Raw genomic sequence first — 24,593 nt, forward strand, 5'->3', positions numbered from 1 at the left:
CCATTTCAGTTCCTCGCTTTCCACAATTTTTTTGTTTCAAAGGCTTTGTGGCAATTAATGTCAAAGAGCTAAGTAAATATTTTCTTGTGTTATGTGGAAGATGATGTCAGGCAGTGATGGGAGCAAAACACTGACTTTGTACAACTGTTTGTACCTCTGATAGGACTGACTCATATTGGGAGATTATAGAAAATGCATTCTGTGATTATATGCCCCCCTAGAGGCCCCATGGAGGTGAGATTATGCAACTCACACTGTTATTTTACCAGGAAAAAAATGGACTAAGTAAATAAAAAAGCTGCAGGATGTGACTTCATCGTGCACTGTTGACACCTGCTTATATGATTTAAAGGATGTTACTAAGAATATCAGAGTGGCTAATGTAAATGATGAAGAAATCAGAGGTCAATAATATAATAATAAATATTAGCATAGGTTTCCCAAGGCCAGGAGTGCCTGAAATGGTAATTGGAATTATGATTTTGCTCTTGAATTATGTGCTACTGAAAATACTTTGGTCGCTGCTGCTTTCCTGGAACTGCTCCATTAAAGCCAAACAGAGACACTCTCCGATCCTTCTTAATCCAATAAATAGTATCAGCTTTTCCTAAGGATGCTTTTTCTTTCATGTGGGCACCCACCTCACCCTGTGCATTAGGTTGTTGTGTTCGAGGGAGGTGTTGGGCTGCAGGGACATGGTTCCTACAGCTCCAGGTGCTGCTCTGAGGATGCAGCATCTCAACTCTGTCATCCGTGTTGGATATCCCAGGGTAAGGTAGAAAACCAGGAAAAATTCCTCATAACTGCACTGCAGGCACAAAGGAAGCTTCTAAACCTTCCTCAACCACAAGCCACTTCCCTATGGGACACCAGAATAAAGTGCTCTCAAAATGCATTAATGCAATAGGCAATAGATTAAATTTGATGAAAGACTGGTCCAAACAATGTGGTTTCAATTGACAAAATACCTGCAGCTCACAGTACTATTTACAGCACCACTGAATTACCCTGGACACACAGAAGACACACAAAAAAATGTGGCTACAGCTTTAGAATAATTCATTTAGGGGTTATCTGGCAACACCTTGTGCAGCAAAAAATCAGCCCAGCAGCCAGGCTGGCGCTGAGGAGAAATTCCAGAGGGTGAGGGGCTGGCAGTGGCTTTAAAATCATTCTTCACCTGCTTTCTCCAGCCCTCCCTACAACGAGTTTATCCCAGAGGGGTCTGAAAGTCAGAAATTGGAGTTGCTGGGTGCTGACTGCAGTACCTGGGGATTCCTGGTGGCCGCTGCGCACGGCTTGGGAAGTGCTGCTAAATCAGATTTTTACAGGGAAAAAACCCCCACCATCTAATCCTGTAATGCTGTCTGAATATTGTTGGGCTGTTTGCCTTTAATGCCTCTAACTCCTTGCTGATGGGCAGCTCACAGGAGTCATGTTTGAGCTGGTGTCTGATGCTGGAACGCTCCGTGCAGAGAAATCCGGATCCGCCACGAGTGTTTCAACGCGGTTACGCAAAAGTCTAAAATTAGGTCATAAATTATATAATCCTGCAAGGAAACAACGAATTTAATGACTATGCCAAACCAGAGATAAAAGCTGAGGAAGGAAATAGCATCTTGCTCATTAAATATTAAGGATCAGATCCTTCAAACATTTTTCCAGTGATGAACTCTGTGGGAGTTTGGCATCTGTATTTGTGTGTGTTCTATAGAATGTGCTTATACATCATATACAAGTGCTGGATGTGATTTATGGAGCACACACACATAGTAAGTATATTTATAATGCATAAATACACTCCATCAAGAGCAGAGAAGGTGATTAGTGAGAGTTTCCTAAGAGGTTTAATCAGATATTTTGATGGCTTGTTTCCAGTGTTCCTCCAAAGGCATTTTTCATCACAGGGCGCTGGGAAGGAGCAGGTAGAGGCACCTCCTTTCACACTTACAGCAGCAGCAGATATCACAGAGCAGCTCTGCATCCTCTTTGGGATTGAAAAACCCTGGGAAATAAGAAAGATTACCAAGATATAACAATGGATTTGAAAATTCCCTGCAACCTGTGAATCCCTCCCCTAATGCTGCTGTGCCCCAGCCTTTCTCCAAACCTTTCACAAGGCACATCTGGTTTGATCTGTTTGAAATAACACAGGGCCAGGTCTTGTGCATATTCCCTGAGAAGTTTGAGGTGATTCCCCTGGGACTGATGGCTGTGCTGATGTCCTGAGTATGTTAATGAGAGGGAATGGGAATCTCTGATGGAAAAAGGTAGATTGTGCTCCAGTCCTTGCTGTCGTCAAAGCCTCTCTGATAACCATGTCCCTTTCTTCAAAGATTGGAGTCATTTGTGGATTGACTATATAATCCTTGTGCTGAAGCCTGGGAAAACTGCTGTTGATGCCCTTGGCAAATTCTTAGCCTAAAAAAGCATGAAAAAGAGGACCAAGTAATTTCAATTCCATAAAATACATTAAATGCAGCACACAGGTATGTAAATGGGAAACTCCATAACTGTAATTTGCCCATTTAGAGCCTGATCTAAAGGCTATAAAAGTTAATTTGAAATCTTTTCATTGATTTTAATGGCCTTTAGATCAGGCCCATATTATTCACTGCATATCATGTTTGTTTCAGTGCAGTACTGTATTTATGTAAAATGTGAATTATGCGGATTATAACACCCACAGAGCCACTGCTTATTGTGCAAGGGCAAAGCTTGTGAAGTTATTGCCTTCAACAACCCCCCCAAAATATTAAAAAAATCCAAATAAAGTCCCAAATAATGATTAGACTTTTTAAAAGCGAGATCTAAAAAAAATGAGGAGGCCTTCTTTTCGTTAGATACTAATACAACCTAAATGTATTTTAAGCATCATGAAATCCAAATGGAATTTCACACAATTCCTCATTTCCGACTGCAGCGGCGCAACAAAAAAATTACACGTAAATGATTCAAAACCTCTTGAAGAAAGAGCACTTTTTTTTTTTTTTCCAATTTGGGGAGAGAAAAAAAAAAAAAAGGTTTCAACCCAAGCTCAGCAAGGGATAACAGCATTACAGTCTGTGCACGGAGAATTTAGCCCCTCATAATTCTAAATCCTTCTCAAACGCTTTATTGCTATAAGGTGGCTCATACCAGTCTCTACACAACAGGACTCCCATAGCATTAACCATGAGAGATAGGCTTCCAGAAAGAAACTATAGCAAAGTAATTGTAAATCTCTAATGATGCATAAAACCAAGCTGAATTGGTCCTGAATTCTCAGCATAAAAGAAATGAACCATCAGAAGAACCAATTCTGGTGGCAGTATAACACAGCCCAGTGTGGGAACTGTTTATGGGGTTTGCTGCAGTGGAAATATTCCTGCTAATATGCAAGTGATAGGAATTCATTAAAAATGCCCCAATGCTGCAAGATCTTGTGATGCCACGTGTGACATTAAAAACAACTCGTTAGCCAAAAAGAAAACCTCCTCTGTACCAGAAGAGTTCCCTGCCCATCCCAGTCACTGCCAGGTTTCTGTACCATGAACTCAGTGGGTTCTGCAGGGTTTTAAACCCACCTTGCAAGATTTCCAGGTTTTGTGCACCGGGGTGGGTTCAGCTGCACCAGGCTGGGCTTTGTTGGAACTGTGCCTACCAAGACATGCCCAGGGGCTGCGTGGACAGGGCAAACTGAAGCCTCATCCCCCTCCCCTGCTGTGCCTGAGAGGACACCTGGGATGGGACTTCCAGTGATGGCCTTCAAGGGGACATGACCACAGACAGTCAGGACAGGGCTGTCCCTGCTGGTGTGGCAACAGAAACCCAAAACCTCCTGTTTCCTCAGACAGTTTAGTCAATTCCTGCTGGATAAGCACCCAAGAAAATATTTAAATTATACCATTTAATTAATTAATTATGCAATCCACAAACTCCAGCAATGAACCAGGTGCACTCCAAAGCCCTCAATGCACAAATCTGGATCATCACCCATTAATCCAAGACAACTTGCTCCAGAAGCAGATCAGATGGACAATCTGAGAGACCAGAAATCCCTTCCTCATGCCCAAACCAGAGGTCCCACACGTGTCCCCACACAGCCTCACCCAGGAGCTCCAGTGGGGCCACAAACCTGATTTTTTGAGCTGAGAATCCGGTCGTACTTCGTGTCTGGGACATCTCTGGCTCTTTTTCCACACTGCCAAGAGGTGTTGCAGGGCATGCTGCTTTTCCAGCACCAGGGCATCTGTCCACTGAGAACTAGATTGACAAGGCTGAAATGGTTGGGTTTGTCTGCTTGATCATTTCACAACTCTTCGAGCCAGACATCTGAGAGCTCGGCTGCATCATTGCACCGTGTCAACACTGGTGGAGGCACAGATTTGAAATCTGCATACGTGGACAAAAAAAGGGTGGATCTGAAATTAATTAACATTACCAGGCACTACCTAGAGAAATATTTACCATAATAATAAGCATGCATCAAGGAATGTCACATTCACTGCGTGGTTTTTAGTGAAGCTGCAGTTTTCGAGGCTGGTAGGTGGGACTCCAAGGTTTAGCAATAACTTCTCGATTTATAAAAGCATTTTATAGAACTCTCTTACCAAAAAAAGAGAAAATATCACTGATTTAAAGTCAGATTAAAATGAAATGAAACGCAAGTGACACACTGGGGTTTTCTATGCTTGCAGTTGGCATCTCTCTGCACCACACAGTACATGTGAGTTATAAAACATCTCTTAACTATGTGTAGGTGCTGCAGCCTTATCTATAATCCCCATGGAAATTGTGGGAAGAAAAGGTAAACAATTTCACAAGGGATTAAAAAATAATAGTAAGAAGTGCATTGGTCTCACTCTGTTTTGACTGTGGTTTATGGAAAAAAAGGGGAGAAATGAAGTTTTTTGTTAAATATCCTCCTTGTACACATATATAATAATAAAGGAATGGGGAAATCAAGGCAAGAGGGATGAAAGAAATTACCTAATTCCCACTTTTGAAAACTTCCTTCACACTGGCGAGGTGCTGGCACTGTGACCATCTCTTACTTCCCTGTGATTTAGGGCTCCTACCCTGTGAGCAATTCATAGATGCTCATTTTGGAGATAAAAGTCCAACCTACTGGACCCATTGCCCCAAGGAACTCACAGCAGGAAATGCTCTCCAAGGTGCTCCATCCGACAGTTCTATATTCCAAGGTTCCCCCATTTTTCCCAATCAAAACCAGAACAACTCTAATTAAATATAAACAAGAAGCTAAAGTGAGATGAATGGTTTATAGGTGCTTCATCCTTCCCTGCATTGATTAATAGATAAAGAATTCCCCCCTCCACCAACTCAGCTGACAAACCCCGCTGTAATTATTCCTTGCACACGATGATGTGGAAGCACAGTCACTCCAGCAGGAACACTCCAGCTCCCTCTACATACATTTTGTGCTGGTTGGCTGCACCCACCAGGTATTTACATTCCATTAGTCCTGTCTTTGTATTCAGAGTTTCTCAACACGGGTTTTCACTCAAAATCAAAGCAGCAGTGGTCACCCTTGCATGCAATGCCATTATTTGTGAGCCAGGTTTGCAGTGTGGGCAGTGTCCCCGGGCTCTGCTAATTCCTGGTGCCCAAAGAACTGCTCTGTGAGTTTTATTTTTCCTTTTGTTTTCCCTGACGTTGTCACTCTGCTCCGTAAGTGAGCAGCAAATACAATTTTCTTTCACATATGGATGAAACTTTGCTGAAACTGTGCCTTTGCCACCACAAAATCAATGCCAAAATTGCTCCAGAAGATGCCTGACCACTTGTGAAGCAGAGCACTACAAGAGGACACTGCAGGGGCTGCACCAGATATTTTCTGGCCACCCTGGACCAGATAGAGCCACCCAGAGATGGGCTCCAACTTTTGGAGAATGCAGTGATTGAGCTTATTTTCAAGGAGTTTACTCTTAGAATAATGCAGTTATTAAAGTATGAACCAGCAGCAGGCAAGAGATGCATCTTAGTCTCATCCATTGATTACTCTACAGCTGAAGTTTTGCAAGGGGCATCCAGCCCTTGAGATGGATATCCCTGGGCTGGAAAAACGGAAATCAATAAATCTATTCGGAAAAACATAATTTCATTTTGCTTCTTAACCAGAAATTGAGATACACACATTTCTCTGACTTAAATATATCCTGTGTTACATAAGTAATTGTTTTGAACCCACTCTAGGACACAGTCAGAGACATGACTCCAATAACACATTATCAGTAAAACAAAGCAAAACAGTTTCATGTCCCTGCTGGGTTTGTATATACACTCTTAAATGAGCAGATTGTCTCGTTATCCACCCTGATCTGGTCATTGGATGCTGAGGCACAGCTGTCACAACAGGTGCCCGAGCGTCTCCCCCTTCATGGCACCGCGGTTGCTCTCTGGAGTTTGTTGTCAAATTCCTCTGGTGGCTTTGCTGTTCCCTGTCCTGCTCTTCCCAGGTTTATAATTACTTCTGAAATCACCCAGAGCTGGCTGACTCTGCATGTGATAAACCTTCATCTCAGGCATCAGTGCTTCTTCACAGGTTCCTGTTCCACGCCCCACCACACGACACCAGATTATCCATTAGTTTTGGCCATGGGTTTCTTACCTGGACCTTTCTCCATCTTTTTTGGTGCCTCCAGTGACCATTTCTACTGAATGAAATGCCCAACACTGTGTTGCAGGAGGTACTTTGGGACTATGCAGGGCTAGAGGCTGATTCCTCCACTAGATCAGATCATCTCCCCCCATGCCAAGTGACAGCAGGAGTCTCCAGGGACTTGAGAATTTCCATGGGCTCTTGTCCAACATTATATTTAATGAGAAAATTCTTTGAAAAATAACTCTTGTGCCCAAAAGATATCACCTCCTCACTTTTGTTTCTCTTTAACCTCCTTCACTGGTGGTTTGGAGTTCCCAAAATTGAGTGCAGAACTCTCCCCTCCTGTTCCTCTCCTCTCACTGCAGATTTATACATCCCATTTTCCCACTGAGCTCAGCACTCACTGGGGATATTTTACTGCCCAAAATCCTGAGAGTTCTTCAATTATCAGCTCTGTGCCACTGTGCACTAACAAAGTTTATCTGATACTGCAGCATATCAAACATTTGTAGTTCTGGAACAAATGTTTTCTTAGCTGGAAGCAAATCCCCTCTGATGTTAAAGTACCTCCAAATAAAGAGACAATTTTATGTGATTTTTTTCCTTTTGTCTTCAAGGAATATATTGTAGATTGAGGGCAAAATATACACACTCCAACCTCTTTTATGTTTTGTAGACATCAGAATATAGAGTTTGATTTCCAAAGTGCTATAATCCATCAGTCTCACTGAATTCCAAAGGCTGGTGAGGGAGACAGATAGACAAAAAGCCAGCTGGGTAACCTGTATCAATGCCTTGAAGCACTGAAAGGATTGGACGAGTAAAAGCCAAAGATTTCTATAATTTTCCTTCAATAAAATTACAAAGGAGCGAGGAAAACATCCAGCTTTTGATTTTCAGAACAAATAGACTCAGTACACTACTAATACCAATTTTTTCTCTCTAAAACCCCATAGTTAGGGGTTAAAACATGTATTTCTATTTCAAGTTTCATCCATTTGGGACTGAAATATATTTCCCCCCCTAACTTACCCTTCCAGTTCTGCCTTCCCTGTCTTACAACACAGTCCAACATCTACAGAAACAACACCTCCTTGAACTTGAGCACAAAGTATTACAAAAACCTTCAATGCATTGCCACCATTTTAATGCAATTTATCACTGAAAAGCAAAACTAAAGGCAGTGTCATGGGTTCATCCATATTTCTGTGGGTCAATTACACTTTAAGGAATTCATCCTCGATGTTGTTACACTTAACAGCTCTTTGGGTAGATTAATTATCATGAGGAGCTAAACTGACTGAAATTCTTGCTGCCTTAAAACTGAATAAACAATTCATCCTTCTCTTCCTTATTCTCCCACTTTTCCCATATTACTTTAATGTGAAGTAGTTATTGCTGGTGTGTGTGTCCCAGGCTGGCGTTTGATCCCTCGCTAAACCAAAATGGGAGCAGCTCATTTGCTCTGCTGGGGTGAAAATATTCCTGAGTTCAGGTACAGACTGATTTTAAAGAAAATATAAATCTACAACACGTGCAAAGAAACTCAGAGAGGCGAAAATTGATTTGGGGAGAACCAACCAGAACAGAAAATCAACGTGCACAAAACCAGGAATGCAAAGGATGTCAAAGAGAGGAGCTTTGCCACAGCTTTTTTTGTCTTTATTGGTTTTTGGTTTTTTTGTTAGTGGTGGTGATCTCTTGTTTTGGGTTTTTTGTTTGTTTGTTTGTTTTTTCCTATATCTTGTTCTAATCCCTTTATTTTATGGCTTTACTTAACACACTCTCTCCAAAAATGATTGAGCAGCAGAAAAGAAACCTCCATTTCTGCCCACCATTGCTGAAGGTAATGGAACACAATCCCTCCCATGGTTCAAAAAGCAGGAGTTTCAAACCCACTCTCAGTTTCAGCTTTTGTATAGCTATAAAACCTCCAGGTTCCATATTATTAACCTCTGTCTATTCAAGCACCCCAAAAAGGTGGCTGTGTCACCTGCTCAACCTGAAGTTCAAGACCTTTCTGGGTGAGGAGACATTTTAGAGCATAATAACTACAGAAAATCCTTATCAAAGCTTGGGGGAGGGTTGGAATTACCAGTGGTTATCAGTCAATAATTGTTAGAGTAACTGATGGACAAGGGGTAACCCTTCCCATGCAATTCTGCTGTGGGAATGAGAAAAGCAGCTGGAAGGAATTCATAACAAGAACCTTGCAGAGCTCAGAGAAATGTGGTGTATAAACAGATTATTTATTCCTGTGGATATTGATGAGGAATGAACTGGATTTGGCATGTCTGGGAAACATCCCCACACTCTAAGCCATCCCAGCTCCCTGGGGCTCAAGGTAAAAACCTCCCCTGTAACTTAGGAGAACTTGGGAAAAAGAAAGCACTAAATATCTGGCTGGCTAGAAATACAGAGGTTGAACATTCCTCTTGCACATTTTTCATTTAATTAGTATTTCCTGCGGGTTTTCAGTGTAATGAGTCATTGATTATTGCAAGGAGTGCTTTGTAGGGTAAATTAATTCATTTAAGAGAAACAGTAAGAAGCGTTAAGTAGCCAGATAAATAAATAAAAGGCAAAGTGTGTGGGTTGCAAGTCAGGCCCAGGGGAGCCCCATTTCTATAAATCAGCTCCTCAGTGAGTACACCAATACCTGCTCTCCTCTTTACCTGCACCTACACCTTCTATAAAATATGAAAAATCCCTATAGATAAAGCAAATATAACCAAAACTCAGTTCCTCTGTTGAAAATTACATTCACTGAGACAAGATGATAGTTAATTACATGAGAAAATATATGCCAAAAATGGATTTTCCATTTAATTTAGAGAAAACTTCTATCTGGTGCAGGTTCATTTAGACTAATAAATGGCCTTTTTAAAAAGAAAACAAAGAAGGAAGAGTAAAATAACTACATTTATGGTTAAAAAGAAAAAACTTGATGTTTGGAGGAGCTGGTTGCACCTGTGAAATTAATCTTAAAATATGGGCATGGGACAAGACTGAAGATATTTAAGGATATATTACCTGGCTTTTCCCAGTGTTTCCAAAAAGATTAAATTCTCATGAAAAAGTCATTGAAACAAGAAACACGTTCAATGCAAACAAAGGTGGAAAAGGAGTCACCTTCCTCCTTGGGACAGCTCTGATTCTTCTTCAGCTGAAGTTATATCAGGTATTTATCAATGTATTTATGCAGGATGTGGTTTATCCAACAAGTCAGCAAAGAGTAAACGTGCAGCTCGATTTTGAGAATTACACACAGGGCAAAACTACACTAAAGCAACAATATAATCCCTCCTGACCTTGCTCTGAGACCAGTCCCACTGCCAACCAACTGGGATCCGAAAGGATTTTGCACTAAAATACCTTAGAGGTGGTGAGGTTATAGTTCATGGAGATCCCAAACTCCCTGCAGTGTTAAACTGTATAAATCCAGAGTAAACGTTGCCTCACATTTGGACTGCACACGGAGCTGCAGCATCCATGCCTATCTTGATGGTTTTTAATGCTGAGCAGGGTTCCCATCGTGCTGTGAAGTCTCATTTTGGCTCTGCAAGACCTGCCCTTTAGCCTTGGAAACTGAATTTTAGACGGCCAAAAACACGGCGCGAACATCCAAGTGCACAAAGGTAACAACCCCCTCAGTTTCCAAATATTTCTTCGATTCAAACCACAAAGAAAGAGATAAGAAGTACCTTTATATAGGAAATTATTCATAGAAATCACACTCTAAGCGGGAGGAAACGCTAAATTCAAGAAATAAATTAGTCATTTATAATATGCACTCAGATCTAGCCTGAGATGTGCTATTAACTCATTTTAAGCTGCAAAACTCCAGGGACAAAAGCCACGTTTTCCATGCTGGGACCTGCACAGGTAGATTTAAAGCCCATTAATGGTGTTCACCAAGCACCAGCACTGCGAGATGGCCTCACTGAGCCAAGTCTGAGCCTTGACAGAGCACATTCCATCTGTCTGAGGTCCTGCTTACAGCAGGGAGCAGTTACCAGGCTACAGAACAGCTGACTTAAAAGCTTAATTTAAAATAGGGGGTGTGAAAAGTAGCGAGGAGTCCTTTCCCTGCCCGGAGATCCCTGTTTTCCCAAGAGACGAGTTCTAAGGAGCCACTGTGTATTATTTTCTGCTGGTCAATGAGCTGCCTGCAGTGGGACACAGCCTGGGGGCAGATCTGCAGAGGAGTAACTCAGCCCTGCTCACCGTGTCCAAGAGCATCTCCAAGGGAGCATCTCCCAGGGAACACAGGATGTTCAGGAAGTTTCATTTCCTTGGCATGAAAAAAACAAATAATGACAAGAAACCTGCCTTTCCAACGTCAGCAAACAGGTGAGTGGGAACAGATCTACAAACTTTGGGGTCATTTCAATGACACAAATCTGCTTATTTGACGACACAAAGCTGGGGGGTGTCTCTGAGGAGAATGTAGAGGTGGGAAGGCACTGGAACAAGTTGCTCCAGAGGAGCTGTGGATGCCCCATCCCTGGAAGTGTTGCTTGGAGCAGCTTTGTCTAGTGGAAGGTGTCTCTGCCCATGGCAGGGGGTGGAAGAAGACGATTTTTAAGGTCCTTTCCAACACAAACCATCCTGTGATTCCATGATTTACATTTTTGACCTTGGACTGGCTACGGGATGAAGTTGAAATGACAACTACAAGATGAAGTTGAAATGGTTGTTTACATTGAGCCTTTTTTTTCCAGATCTGTTTGATTATTAAAAGTAATCATAGAACCATAGAATGGTTTGGGTGTGAAGGGACCTTAAAGATCATCTGATATCAGTATGCAGTGGGAATATTCACAAAAAGAGCTGAGTTCTGCCCTATTATTATCTTGGTAAAATATTTTTTTATTTTCTTAAAGCTGCATATGTTGATCCTCGCAATACCTTACAAATAATGCATTTATCTATCATTTAAATCACACATTATAATTTATAGGTTAGTTATTTTATTTTGGTGTCAATCAAAACGGGAAGCTGTATGAAAGAGCTTAGATTTGGAGAAAGATTTTTCATGGTAAGCTTTAATAAACTCATGATGACATTATAAGAGCTATCACAGAAAAACCTGCCATCTAATAATAAGCTTGTTCCTGTTTATTTAAATGTTCCACCTTGTACATGTTTGTAAGAAATTAATCATTACAGCAGAGTTAAACCTACAGAAATAGGTGAGTGTGCTCTGGCTGAAACCAGCAGCACTGAGCTCTGCCTAACCTGTGAGAAGTGGGTTTGGGGTTTCAGCCCTTTTTATGGCAGAATCCAACATCCTTCTGCAGATGTGTGTGATGTTTTGCCCAAATAACTCCTGTGTGAGGCAGGGTGGAGATGACCATCCAAGCCCTGTCCTCCCACAGCCCTGTCCAACCTGACCTGGAATGTTCCCAGGGATGGGCCATCCAACAGCTCTCTGGGCAGCCTGTTCTGGTGTTTTATCACCCTCACTGTAAAGTAATTTCCTCCTAAGCCTGTCTTGCCCTTACCCCACCAGGTTGGAAGCTCTGGTGGCTTCCAGCAGTCCCTGGAACACCCCCATGAGATGGTGGAGGTCCTGCAAGGCATCCACCTGCTCCCTTGCATTCCACAAACTAAATTGCATTCAAAATGTATTCATCAAAGCCATTCCTGAGGAAGCAGCTCTGCCAACACCACGAACCCCAAAACCCACCCATGTTCTCTGATCCCAGGGGAGCACAGCCATCCTGGCTGCTCCTCTCGCAGAGGCCAGGACAGAGCACGAGCCATCGACTCCCGGAGGTCGCACAAACACAACAACCACCCTCTGCCCGCTGTCTGTGCCACGGTGGTCAAACACTGACACTCCTTCCTGCCTCCCAAGCACATGGCAGAGCTCTGGGGCTGTTGATAAATGAGATTTCAGGACGGGTCGTGTTAGATCCCAGATATTTGTGCTGGTAGCGCCGTGTCCCGCTGTGCTCCAGCCAACCACGGCCATATGGACCAGTGGGAGCACCACTGGCTACATGTGCTGGTGGCCCTCGGGTCAGAACTGGCAGCAGCACTGCCCGGCCTCCCTCCACGTGCCCAGAGCCACCCCCATAAATCACACACTGCAACACGTCTCCAGCAGTCTGGAATCCATCCAGCTGGACCATGGGCACGGATCATCCACCTCTTGGCACTGTGGTGGAGGGCAAAGGCAGCACGAGGTGCCAAATGCTCTCCATGGGAAACGGATGTTCCCAGTGGGAATGGGATGTTCCCTTGGAGCAGTGTAGGGCACCAGCCCAAATCACCTCAAGACCTAAACAACCCCTGGTCTTTCTGCCACACTGTAGAGAAATGAGTCCACCTCAACTGGCATCAGCATTTCTGCATAGAGGTGGAAAGCAAAATTTCCTCTTTCAAAGAAGAAACCCCCTCTCACACCCACCTCTTCCAGCATTTTTTCCCCATCCAGAGCAAATTGGTGTTGTTTTCCTGCAGAAAGGAGCAGGTCAGCCCATCTGAATCAGAAATATCATTTGCCTCCTTCCCCCAACATGGCAAACTCTTCAGTTTCTGCCACCACTAAACATACAAATAAATCAAGATATGATCTGCTAACATATTCAAAAGGATGTTTGGCCAGAATATATTTTTTTTAGCTTCAAACATCAATTTCATTCCGTAATGAATACATATTCCGTCTCATAACATTTCATTTTTCATACATTTAGTAAAATTGCTTAACTGATACTATTTCCCCCCCCCAAACAGCTTTATTCCTACACTAAAAACATGCAAATCAAAGCCTTGCACTCTTATATAATGTGCAGAATTCCCTACTGTTGGTTCAATCGCTAAATTATAAAATATTCATAATAACAGTATTTTTTTACAATATTAATTTGGTATCTTGCCTGTTTTACGAAAATCACATGAAGATACAAGGATAGGATTTTACAGGCCCCTATATTTCCATTTTGCTTTGCTCCCCTCTCCAGAGGGGACCCTCCCCAGCACCCACCACGTACTCCACACGCCGAGAGCCTTATCGGAGACGCGAGGCACATCCAGCCTCACTTCCTAAGCTTAATGCCCTTTGCAATTCTTGTCTGAGCAGTTGTTAGCTGAAGACAAGACGACTTATTTCTATTCATTCCCTGCATAATCCACCTCATGAATTCACACCTCACCTACCGCACATTCAAGGGCCCAGAAACACACAATATTTCCTACTGTGTGTTTTAAACCCACATCCTCCTGGAGACACGATAAGAGCTTAATAGCTTTGACACTGCTCTGTTTTCATATTCATGCATAAGTTATGGATACAGCAACAGATCAGCACTTCTTTGTGCTTGGCAGTGGCTCTGCTTCGCTGCCTTAAACTGTCTGAGTCAAGGCCACGTTTTAATGCCATAGACGCCCCATTCAATACCAGTGTGACCACATTTTAAAAGCCACCCTGTACCACTTCATTGCCGCAGATGTCCTTTACATCTGGCAAAGGGCCGTTTCTCTGCATGTCAACAGTAATTCAGTTTAACAGCTGTCTCTTTTGACAAGCTTAGTGTCAGACTCTAAAATGACAGGGTGACAGTTTTCCTTTTCTTTAACAGAACGTAGTGCAAATTAACCGTTTGAGTGCGGGATCACCCGGCGCCTCCCCAGTGCGGTTTTCAGAGTCAACGGAACAGGATTAGGAATTGTTGGTATTAACAACCGAAAAGGAAAACCTTTAGGGCCTAACACTGCACTGGACCTCAGAATTTTTACCTGAAGTCTGGGTTTCAGCACCCAGAAAAGCTTAAATTCAGTTGAAATCGATGTCGGAGGCAAACGCTGGGAATCTGCAAACTGAAATGGGAAGTGATTTTCCTGAATTGCATAAAGACACAGGAGAATTTTCCACACAGTTACAGAATCACAGAACATGCTGAGTTGGAAGGGACCTGTAGGATCACTGAGTCCAACCCCACAGGACCATCCCCAAGAGTCACACCATGTGTCGAGAGCATCAGCATTTGTTAGTGCAGCAACTACAGGAACCCTGAGTCTCAGCTTTCCAACAGCACTTAGTACACAAAGGTTTTCCCACAAATTTCAGGCACCCAAAAGCACCTCAGCATAATTTCTGTAGGACTACAACTATGCCTGAGATAATACTGTACATCCTAATGATTGAAACCTTTAGCACAAAAACCAGCTTGTGGACAGGAACAAAGTGCCACCGTGATTTATGAACCACAGCAAATGCTACAAAGACACTGCTTTCATCTGGTGCAAGAGTGAGCTTCATGAGGCTGTATTAGGCTCACATAAAAATGAATTTAAAAATATAAACCTTACACTACATGTATTTAAACCACGTGCTGATATAAGGTATAAACTGAGCCACCTCCTTGTGTCCGTGTTCTACCAGGGATAAGCAGTAAGGACAAAGGTTGCCTCCCTGATTCAGTTCTTGGCCAACCTCAAAGTAATTGCAGTGGGACTTTACTCCAGTTCACATAATTTATATTATTTTAAAGAATTTTGAAAGCCTTTCTGTTGTTTGTTCCTGGATAAACAGTTACAGCTGAAGCACTAAAAAAAAAAAAAAAAAAAAAGGTTGAAAGGAGGGTACAGACAATTTAAATACCTTTAGTAATTGCTTTTGTTTGCTTAGTTATACGCTGTCAGAAGGATAAAATTTTCTACACAAAACACTGGCACAGGTTGCCCAGAGAGGTGGTAGATGTCCAATCCCTGGACACATTCAAGGTCAGGTTGGATGAGTCTCTGAGCAACCTGATCTAGTGGAAGGTGTCCCATGTGGTTGGATCAGATGGCCTTTAGAGGTCCTTTCCAATCCAAACCACTGTGTGATAAATATTTGTATGTGCTGTCCCTCACTGTAACATCTGGGCACCTCATGACATTTAGAAAGACTCACACTCAGATGCCTGTGACTGACAGCCATGCTCACCTAGAGCGGCTGAAATGGAGACTTGTAATTTCTCAGTCTCAAAATACAGCCAAGCTCTTCCTCTTTTATTCAGCCTTTTCACCACAGAATTGGTCATGTCCTCAGAATCCTTCCCTGTGAGGGTGGGGAGGCCCTGGCACGGGCTGCCCAGAGAAGCTGTGGCTGCCCCTGGATCCCTGCAAGTGTCCAAGGCCAGGTTGGACGGGGCTTGGAGCAACCTGGGCTAGTGGAAGGTGTCCCTGCCCATGGCAGGGGGTGGCACTGGATGGGTTTTAAGATCCCTTCTAACCCAAACCATTCTGGGATTCTAAGCTGTCACTTATTCTCCACCACGTCTCTCATATAGCAAAACTTGTGTGTCCCTGTGCTGCAGGAGCTGGGACAGAGAAGCTGAAGGTGCCACCTTCCTCCTGACTCCTTTCTTACCCACAGTCCCCATCTGCTCATTTCCATATCCTGGGAATTCATACTTCCATAGCCAGAGGTGAGTCTCTGCAAAGGGAACATATCGCTGGTGTTTTATTAATATCTCATGAAGCTCAGTTAAGCTGCAGACACATTTTTAGCACAACACCAGCCCCAAGGGAGCATTCAGGTCCCTGGGTTTGGGAGGGTAGGTCGCTGTTATCGCACTTACAGCTCAGCTCCACAAAACACATAGAATAATTTAAGATATTTAACCATCATAAAATGTATCACAGACCTGAAACACTAATAATTCTATAAAGTTAAGCTGAACAGAGTACTATTCAGCTGTAAATTTTATGGCTACCCTCTCCACCTCTTATGAAGTGTGAAAAGAGGCTTCATATCTGTCAGTCTTTGCTCAGAAATGACTTTCGCTGATTACTTAAACTTTCGTTAAATAAGCTTTGCACAAGCTGTAAAAACAGAACACAGTAGGGAAAAAATTGGCTTTCTTTTAAAAGTGCTGTAAAGTCTCTTTTTGAATGAGTAATTAGAAATGTGTAAACTCTTTTATGGATATGTGAGAAGCACACACAAAAAAAATTTGACATTCCATGCAAGTATTTCTGTGTGCTATCAAATTTCATTGTATTTCACAGAGACCCAAACTATACAGGCCCAAAATACACATACATTAGTGGACACGGGTTATTTGCCAAGAAGGAATTTACATACAGTACAAGTAAAACATCCTAATTTAAATCTACGACAATGGATACTCACATTCTTAAAGAGAAATCAGAGCTGTTTGTCTTTCCACTCGTATTTATACAGATTGCAAAGCTGTTGACAGAGCACGATTCGAGCTGGGCCTTTCCAACTGCTTACTGTTGTTTTCATTGCCATTGTCAGATATCTTTTCTGTATCAGTAACTGAGCTGAGATGAGGAGGTTCTGATATCCCAAAGCCGTGCAGGAACACAAAGCCCGGGTGGTCAGGCAGGGAGTGGGCACTGAGGGATCCCGAGTCCCTCATTCACTTGAAAACTCCCCAAACCCCCTGGTTAAACCAACACACTTTGCCATCTTCATTTCAAACACACACCCAAACTGTCCATCCCCAAACCACGCTCTGCAGGTGCTCTGCAACCCCCTCACACCTTCATTTTCTGGGTTCCTCTCCCTCCCCTTAAAACTCCCACTATTTGTGCTGAAAACTTGCTTTGACTTGGAGCCTCATGATGAGCTCCACGGCAGGGGGGGAGAGCATCTCATCTCGAAAGAAGTGAAAGCAAGCTGGAGATGGGGGGAGATGGTGGTACCCTGTGTGATTTCCCACCTCCCTGGGAGAGGGGACAGGGCATCTCGGGGACACGGGGCTGGGAGGTGTTCCCCCTCCAAACTGGTAGGATGTTTGCTGGCAGAGCCGGGGGATGTCCCGCTGTGCACACGTACTGTGCACTATAAATAGTAATGTCTTCCATGCTCCTCTCCACGGAAAAAATCCACAGGAGGGGAAATAGTCTCAAATCTGTGTCGTTTTCCAGGCAAACAGAGCCAGGCTCATTCCCTCCTCGGCGGGGAAGCCGTAGGTGGGGGGTACTCACCCCCAGCCCTGTGGAGTCAGGAAAAAGCAGGTCCCAGTTGATGATTCTGGGGGGAAGAGCTGCCCCATCACCCACTCCCCAAACCTCTGGTGCCAGCATGTCCCGTAGCCCTTTGCCTTCCCCCTCCATGAGCAAACTCAGCCCCTCTCTGAGGAAGATGATGGTCACTGAGAAAGGCTCGGGGGGTGACATGAGCAGGTGGCATTAACTGCTCCCCAAAGCGCTGTGGTGGTCCCTGTGAAAGGTTTAGGTGATGACACTGATGGTCACTGTGAAAGGTTTGGGGGGTGACATAAGCAGGTGGCATTAACTGCTCCCCAAAGCATCCCAGTCAGCTGCTGCTCCCCCTCTGAATCCCACAGATTTCCAGCATGGAAATGCTGCTGAGGACTCCCAAGGAGAGCAAAGAGTCCCTCGGTGTGCTCTCCCTTAAAAGATATTAGCAAAATACCTCCGCAGTGAAGTTTCTACTGCCATTGTTATTATTATTATTATTTTAATCACCCAGAGAGTGATTCAGAGCCCACCTGCAAAGTGCAACAATCCTGAGGATAGCAGAGATGCCACCCCTCCTGCTCCCCACCACACTGCTCCGAGCCAGTTCCCTGGCACAGCATTCCCAGGCAGGATTTGGTGCCAAGGCTGTTACAAAACCAACCACGGCGCGAATGTTTCCGAGGAGAGGAACAAAAGTACGAGAAAGGAAAAGGCTTCACACATCTTTAGTGTGGAGAATGTACTTAGTGCTCCCAGAATCTATTAGATGGGGTGATCCAGGCAATTTATTGTTTTGTCAATACCTTTTATTTTGATTTAATAACTTACGAACCCTCCGGTCTATCTGTAGCACAGCCTCAACTTTCTTTACACAACCCCACTTAACTCCCAAACACTTTCACTTTCAGGTCAAATCTCTGTCATATTGATAAATGGGTCTATTTAAATTTTTATCACCCAAGAATTCTCTCTGGTGTCTCTTTCACTATCAGATTTCACGCCCAAAATAACAGGACACTTATTATTTTTTGTTATCCACCGCACAAACGAACAGAGCGGCTGCAGAAAGCACAGATGTGGGGAAACATCTGTAATTTGCCTCATTCCTACAGACATTTCATACAGAGGGAGGTACAACATTTTCAAGAATAATGTGTGAAAATAAGGAGGGAAAAGCCCAGTATAGGATATATCCACTAACTGCAGTCTGCCCTGTGCTAACAAATAAACAGCTCCAAGTATTTTACCCTCCTGAGTCATTAAACTGGGCATGATATAGAGGCCCTGAGCAGCTTAATCTGATTTGGCTGACTGTTGCTTCATTAAGCAAACTAAGAAAAACTGCTGCAAAGTCAACAAATTTTTAGGTGTTATTATTATTATAAATAATCACCTGGTTTTCCTGGCAATAGTCAGGATCAAAAAATATAATCCTTATAGCCCTAAGTAGGCTATGGATATGTTTAACCTCTCCTTTAAATGGTATTAAACGCTGAACGCTGTGGCTACTGTAAAGATAGTAAAAACAGATACTGCAAGAACAGAGCAGTGTTTAACGACAAGTTACAAAGAGTTCTACTGAAAGAAAAGCAAGAGCAAAAAGGTTAAATAAACAGAAACCACAGTGCCTCCCATCTTTCTTACATTAACGTTCTATAAAGGAAAATTTCCGCTCTCCGTGATTTGATTTCCCCGATCTGTGCATTAAATATTTACTTCTAACTATAAACTTATAGGAGACGCAAACAAAAACTAATTTGCATTATTAATGATGCAAGAAATGTGATGCTTAGTCCCCTAAGATTCGTAATAAAGGAGGAAATGTTAGAGATTTACTTTCTTTTTCATTTTAAAAGGCAAGTTAAAAAGATAAAACTTATTTAATTAACAGAGAGTCTATTTATGAATTAGTTGTTTCTGCCAGCAAGAATGTTTAAAAAAAAAAAACTGTCTGAAATGAGTCTGAGACTACAAAGAGTCCATTTTCAGCTTGGGAGTCTCAAGGGAAAAATCAAAGGGTTTCTTTCTTTCAACAGTTTGGGTGAGATGATATTTTGAGATGTTGACAGCTGCCAAACTGCAGCACCACTGAAGAACTACCAAATTGAAATCATTTTTATCTTTTTGAATTTTCCTCAATATTCAGCTCAACTTCCTTTCACAGTTCACCACTGACATTTCTACTTGGTTAAAAGGGGGTTTTCCCTCCTCCTTCAATGCTCATGTTGACTGCTCATGGACCCTCTCTCTTCTAAAATCAACCATAGACAATAGAGAACCATTATTACTACTTTTAGCAGTGCTTCCATCACAGTAATGCATTAATTGGAATCCTTTTCTTCCATATGTGCCCAATGCTGAACCAAATTTTAATGGTTCATCATCTTAATCATCTCTATCACACAGAATGTTCTCACTCTGTTTGCTTACAAGATACTAATAAAACAGAATTAACAGTCTTTAATAACCAAAGCAGAATTAAAAATCAACATTTAAAAATTGTTTTCTACTTTTCTGACAGAAGCTGCTTATAAGATTCAAAGCAAGCCAGCCTTTAGTTAATATAATAATAATTATAGTAATGATAATTAATAGTAATAACAATAAACAATGCTTTCCAGACAGCTCCTAATGGTCTTCATTTTCCATTTTCTTGGTAATTCCTGTTTCCACTGCTAAAGCCACCCCTTCTTTTCTAACCCCTTCTTCTCTATTGGTCCCATGACCTGCCCTGTGGTGGTTTCTCCTCTGCTTCAGACACCTGCCCATGTGTCCTCTTAAAGCCTCTTCCCTCCCAGACAATCAATCTGGGTTTTTTTGTCTTCATCACATGTTCACTGAACAAATCAAAGTTGAACAAACCCTTTCCTCTTATTACTCAGGCTTTCAGCCTCAGCAACAGTCTTTCTTTGTCTTCCTTGCCTGCTTCTACCTCCCCCAGCCTCCCCTCTCGCTGTCACATCCGTGTCTTGAAGGAGACACCTCTTTAATCTTCCTCCAAGCCACCATTTCTTTCCAAACTTGTCCTCTATGGTCTGTCCCAAGTGTCCCTCTGTCCTGTCTCCTGCTTTCCCCAAGGAATGGGGGCCATTCCTTGGTGGATCTCTGGTGGTTCCCGTCTCATTTGGGTTTGCTCCCACCAAAACCAGCTCAGGCAACACCAGAGTAAGCAAGTCAAGAGACACTTCCTTATAAGACAAAAACTCCCAACTTTATGTTAGATTAAAAAACAATTCAAGAACAGAGATTCAAATATTGGTTGCTGCAGACACTGATCTTTGAAAACAGAAGTATTCTTATGAATTATCATGAGATCTTAATGTCCTGCAAAGATAGTAGTGAGAGAGAGAATAATATCCCCTGCTGTACTCACAGACCTCTTCCAATCAGTGACCCAAGGACTAATTCACAGTTACATGATGAATTAGAATGGATCTATATCATTTTTTTTAAGTTTGTTAGTGCAGGAGGCAGCACATAACTATTTTGGGAGACTTCCTGTCAACACTGAAAGAAAAATATTCTCCCCTTTCAAGGAGACCTTTCCCCACCTTTAGGCTCCTCAACTAAGACACAATGCACAAAGTCTTCCTTAACTCTGAAAATAAGACATATATATATATATATATATATATATATACACAAAGATTACTAATTCAGTGCTTTTAGGATTAATAAAATGATGTAGAAGCCCTGCCATGGCCAGCACAGGGCAGAGCATGGCCATCAGGTCCCAACACTCAACGTCAGTGGGACTCAAAGAAGAGTTGTGTCACCTCCTGTTAATCCCCTGCCCCAACTCTGGACATTTGCATTTGAAAACAGTATCTGTCACTCCCACAAACCAGGTATTGGTATTTTTTTTTTTCTGTTTGAACCTGAATGAAAAAAAAAAACCTGAATCCCCGGGTGTCTGACATCAAAGCCTGGGAGAAGGGAACTACTGGGATGGTGTTCTGGCATTAACACAGCACTAGAAAGGAAGAGCAGATGGGCAGTGGGGAAGCAAATCCTGTTGAAATATGATTAAGTGACACTGAAGATAAGGAAAACCATGAAAACTAAAGGGCAGGTAAGGAGATTTTAAGTGCAATATAAAAGGGGATTTGTGGCATGTGTAATTCTTCCTTTAAGTGTTTATTAAACACGGAATTTTTTGCCTCTCAATTATAGTTACAGATCATTTTGGTTTCTGTCCCTTCTCTCTCCGAAGATCAGTGAAAGCTGAAGGTGTTTGACACTTTTGTATCTACTATATGTTTATGTTTTATTCTCACTCACAAAATGCATTTCCAACCAAAGAGGAAAACAGGAGGCATAAAGGGAAGAACGTGCCATAAATATCTCCAGCATTCCGAGAAAATAAGCTCAGGATTTCATTGCAACCACACTCCAAATCAAGCTTTATCCATCACTATTTATGACCAGGCAAGCCTGGCTTCTGATCATCTTGTTTCTTCCCTGTCGTTTGCCAAAGTAGAAAGCCTTCTGTAAGTATTATGGGATTGAGAAACCTTAATTTTATATCCTTTTAAATTATTTGTGCTGATGCAATCGTTGCATATTTCAATAAATTACTAATTGTGGGCGAATCCTCATTCTTAGCACTAACAGAAATAGGTTTTATTCTCACATCTCTGCACATGCCCACGTCCACCAAACCCAGCCCTCACTGTGCCGGGTTCCTTTGAAGCTCCTTTACAGACCTAAGCTGGAACATCCAGCTCTCCTGCTTCCCAGTGGGACAACCTGCTCCAGAGGTGGCCTTTCATCTCGTGTGCTGGTGTTTCAGCTCAGCATTTCACTATTTGTTGTGCCTCCCAGAGAAGAAGATTTAACTGAGTCTTTAAATTCAACAGGATCCCTGGTGAAGGGGGAAGACAGGGAAGGAGCAAGCAAGGGATGGATGGAGAGAGAGAGGAAATGCCTCCTGTCTGTTTTATGGCCAATCCTATGTATTTTACTGTAATTCTCCACAATCCTAAATCCAATGGGCTCCTCAAACCCCTCTGAGATGTGCTGCTCCCTCTGCTCCAGCACAAACCTGGGATGAAGAGGGAGAGGGAAAGGCAGGTGTGAGCAGACCCGGCACTCCAGAGGAGACCTTCGTACCAGCCCTGCCAAACTGCCATTGCTCCCAGATAAATATGCATCATCCTCTGGATAGAAAATCTGCATTTATTTTTACTTTGCATTGGAAATCCTGGCTCATGCCTGTGGCTGGGACTGGGCACGTGTGGTGTGTGCTCATCTAGTATTGCTTGTGGCCAGTTAGAAAAATCATATAATCCACCGCAGGTTTAAAACATAATTTAAACCTGCCAAGTCTCATAACTTCCAAGAAGGCAAATTCGCCCTAAAGAGGATGGTTTCCACTTACTAGGGTTTATATTCAGATCGCTGGCACATGGGCTTGCCACCAAAGAAGCCTTTTATGCAAGCACATAATCAACGGAAGCCTTCCCTTTCACTGCGGTTGGGTTTAATGTGATAATGAATATTCCAGTGTCAGCTCTGGGTAAACGGATGGGGTTTCACCTCAGATTCCCTCCTTTGAATCTCTCACGCAGGCACACACTTGCTGAGCAGTAAATAATTCAGCAGCACCAGCAGAAGGACACCTGAGCTGCGTTCCCCAGGCGGGCGGATCTGCCTCGCTCGTGTTCTGCCCCGTGTCCCTGCTCTTGTAAACACCATCCCTGGAAAGGCTTTATTACCTATTTATATCTGTGCCTTGCAGAGGAGAACACGTGGAAAAATGCATGGCTTCAGCAGGCTGGCTGTGGAAAAACCTCCCTTGGGTCATGGTCACCACGAAGGTCCAAGGTCCACCAGGCAGGGGAGTTTGGTGGGGTGTCCTGGATTCCAGCGCCAGGAGGAATGCATGTTCCCTAATTAGCAGCACTTATTTTCATTATAAAATTAGCAGAACTACACCTGATATTTCACATTAATTTGAGAGCCTCTCTGCAGCTTGCAAACATTCCCCCAGCCCATGTGAGGTGAATTTTTTCCTGCTCATTTTGCAGCCATGGAACACAAATTAATGTTCCTGTGAAACCCTTCTCTGCCAGATTCCCCTGCCTGTGTCCCCACATTTAACCCTCATTACCCCACCAGGGCTGCCTGGGGGAGCAGCTTTCCAACATAATTGTTGGGGGATCTGCTATTTCTCTGGGCTTTTCACCCATTTTCCAGTCATTGGTTGATGTTTTTCCTCTCCTTTTTGCCCATTTCAAGTTTCCACTCCGACACCAAACGCTTTCCCCTTTTCCTACCGCTGTTAACACGAGGCAGATCAAACAAACACAAAAGTGTTTTCTCAAAAAATAATCATTAAGCAGATCATGGAGTTTAGTTCCAGTGACAGCTGAATATTTGTTTCATTAATAAGTCATTTGCAATTAATTCCTGGAGTCATTTCTAAAAGAACATTGTGATGTTTCCATGGTTTTAAAGCGGCAAGGCACGAGTCATTCTTTGACAAAATTTCTGTACAAAGTGCTCGTAGGCATCCACTGGAAAAATCCAGCCTCCAAGGAGGAGTGTCCCTGTGAGGTGGGAATGTGGCTCCCAGTAGTGGGGAGGCACCTCCACACAATATGCAAATAACTGCAGCATTTAGGGGTTGAATTTTAGGTGCATTGGTGCTCCATTCAAATTATTAGCACGGAAATTACTATATTAAGGGTTTTTATTCCATTTAAGGCTCATAAACAACTCTCCTCTATGCTGGAAAAATAAAATAAATCTCCAATATGAACAGTCCAATTTATCTCTTTTCAGTCAAAAAGCTGGATAAATAAGTGATTGCTATCCTGCCATCTAAAAGCAAAGATGCTCCAGCTCTAAAAATCACACCAGGAATTAAGGGCCAACCCTCCACTGGCTAAGCATCTTTCCCTGGATATCCAAGGGGCTCCATCCTCAAGCCTACCAAGGTCACCTTCTGTTTGGGATGGAGCAGGCACCATCTGCATTGGTGTTTTATTAAGAGTTAAATAACAATTTACCACCTTTCACAATGTTCTTTCTA

The 24,593-nt window shown here is 42.8% G+C and overlaps 1 long non-coding RNA gene across 4 annotated transcripts in view; it reads right to left on the reverse strand.

Annotated features, from left to right (window-relative positions):
* Positions 1-24,593, reverse strand: part of LOC113990279 — a 42,731-nt gene that overhangs the window by 5,953 nt on the left and 12,185 nt on the right. Inside the window, exons 4-5 of one of the 4 annotated variants that reach the window (XR_005564055.1) lie at positions 4,118-4,374; positions 1,552-2,421 (exon numbers count right to left, since the gene is read on the reverse strand). This is a non-coding gene — a long non-coding RNA (uncharacterized LOC113990279). Of the gene's footprint in view, positions 1-1,268; positions 4,375-24,593 lie in introns of those variants that run through there. The other 3 variants (XR_005564057.1, XR_005564058.1, XR_005564056.1) reach the window with 3 other exon arrangements.

Source organism: Pipra filicauda, unplaced genomic scaffold (assembly GCF_003945595.2).
Source record: "Pipra filicauda isolate LSUMZ 115617 unplaced genomic scaffold, ASM394559v2 scaffold281_size1565311_pilon, whole genome shotgun sequence".
Taxonomy (NCBI): Eukaryota; Metazoa; Chordata; class Aves; order Passeriformes; family Pipridae; genus Pipra; species Pipra filicauda.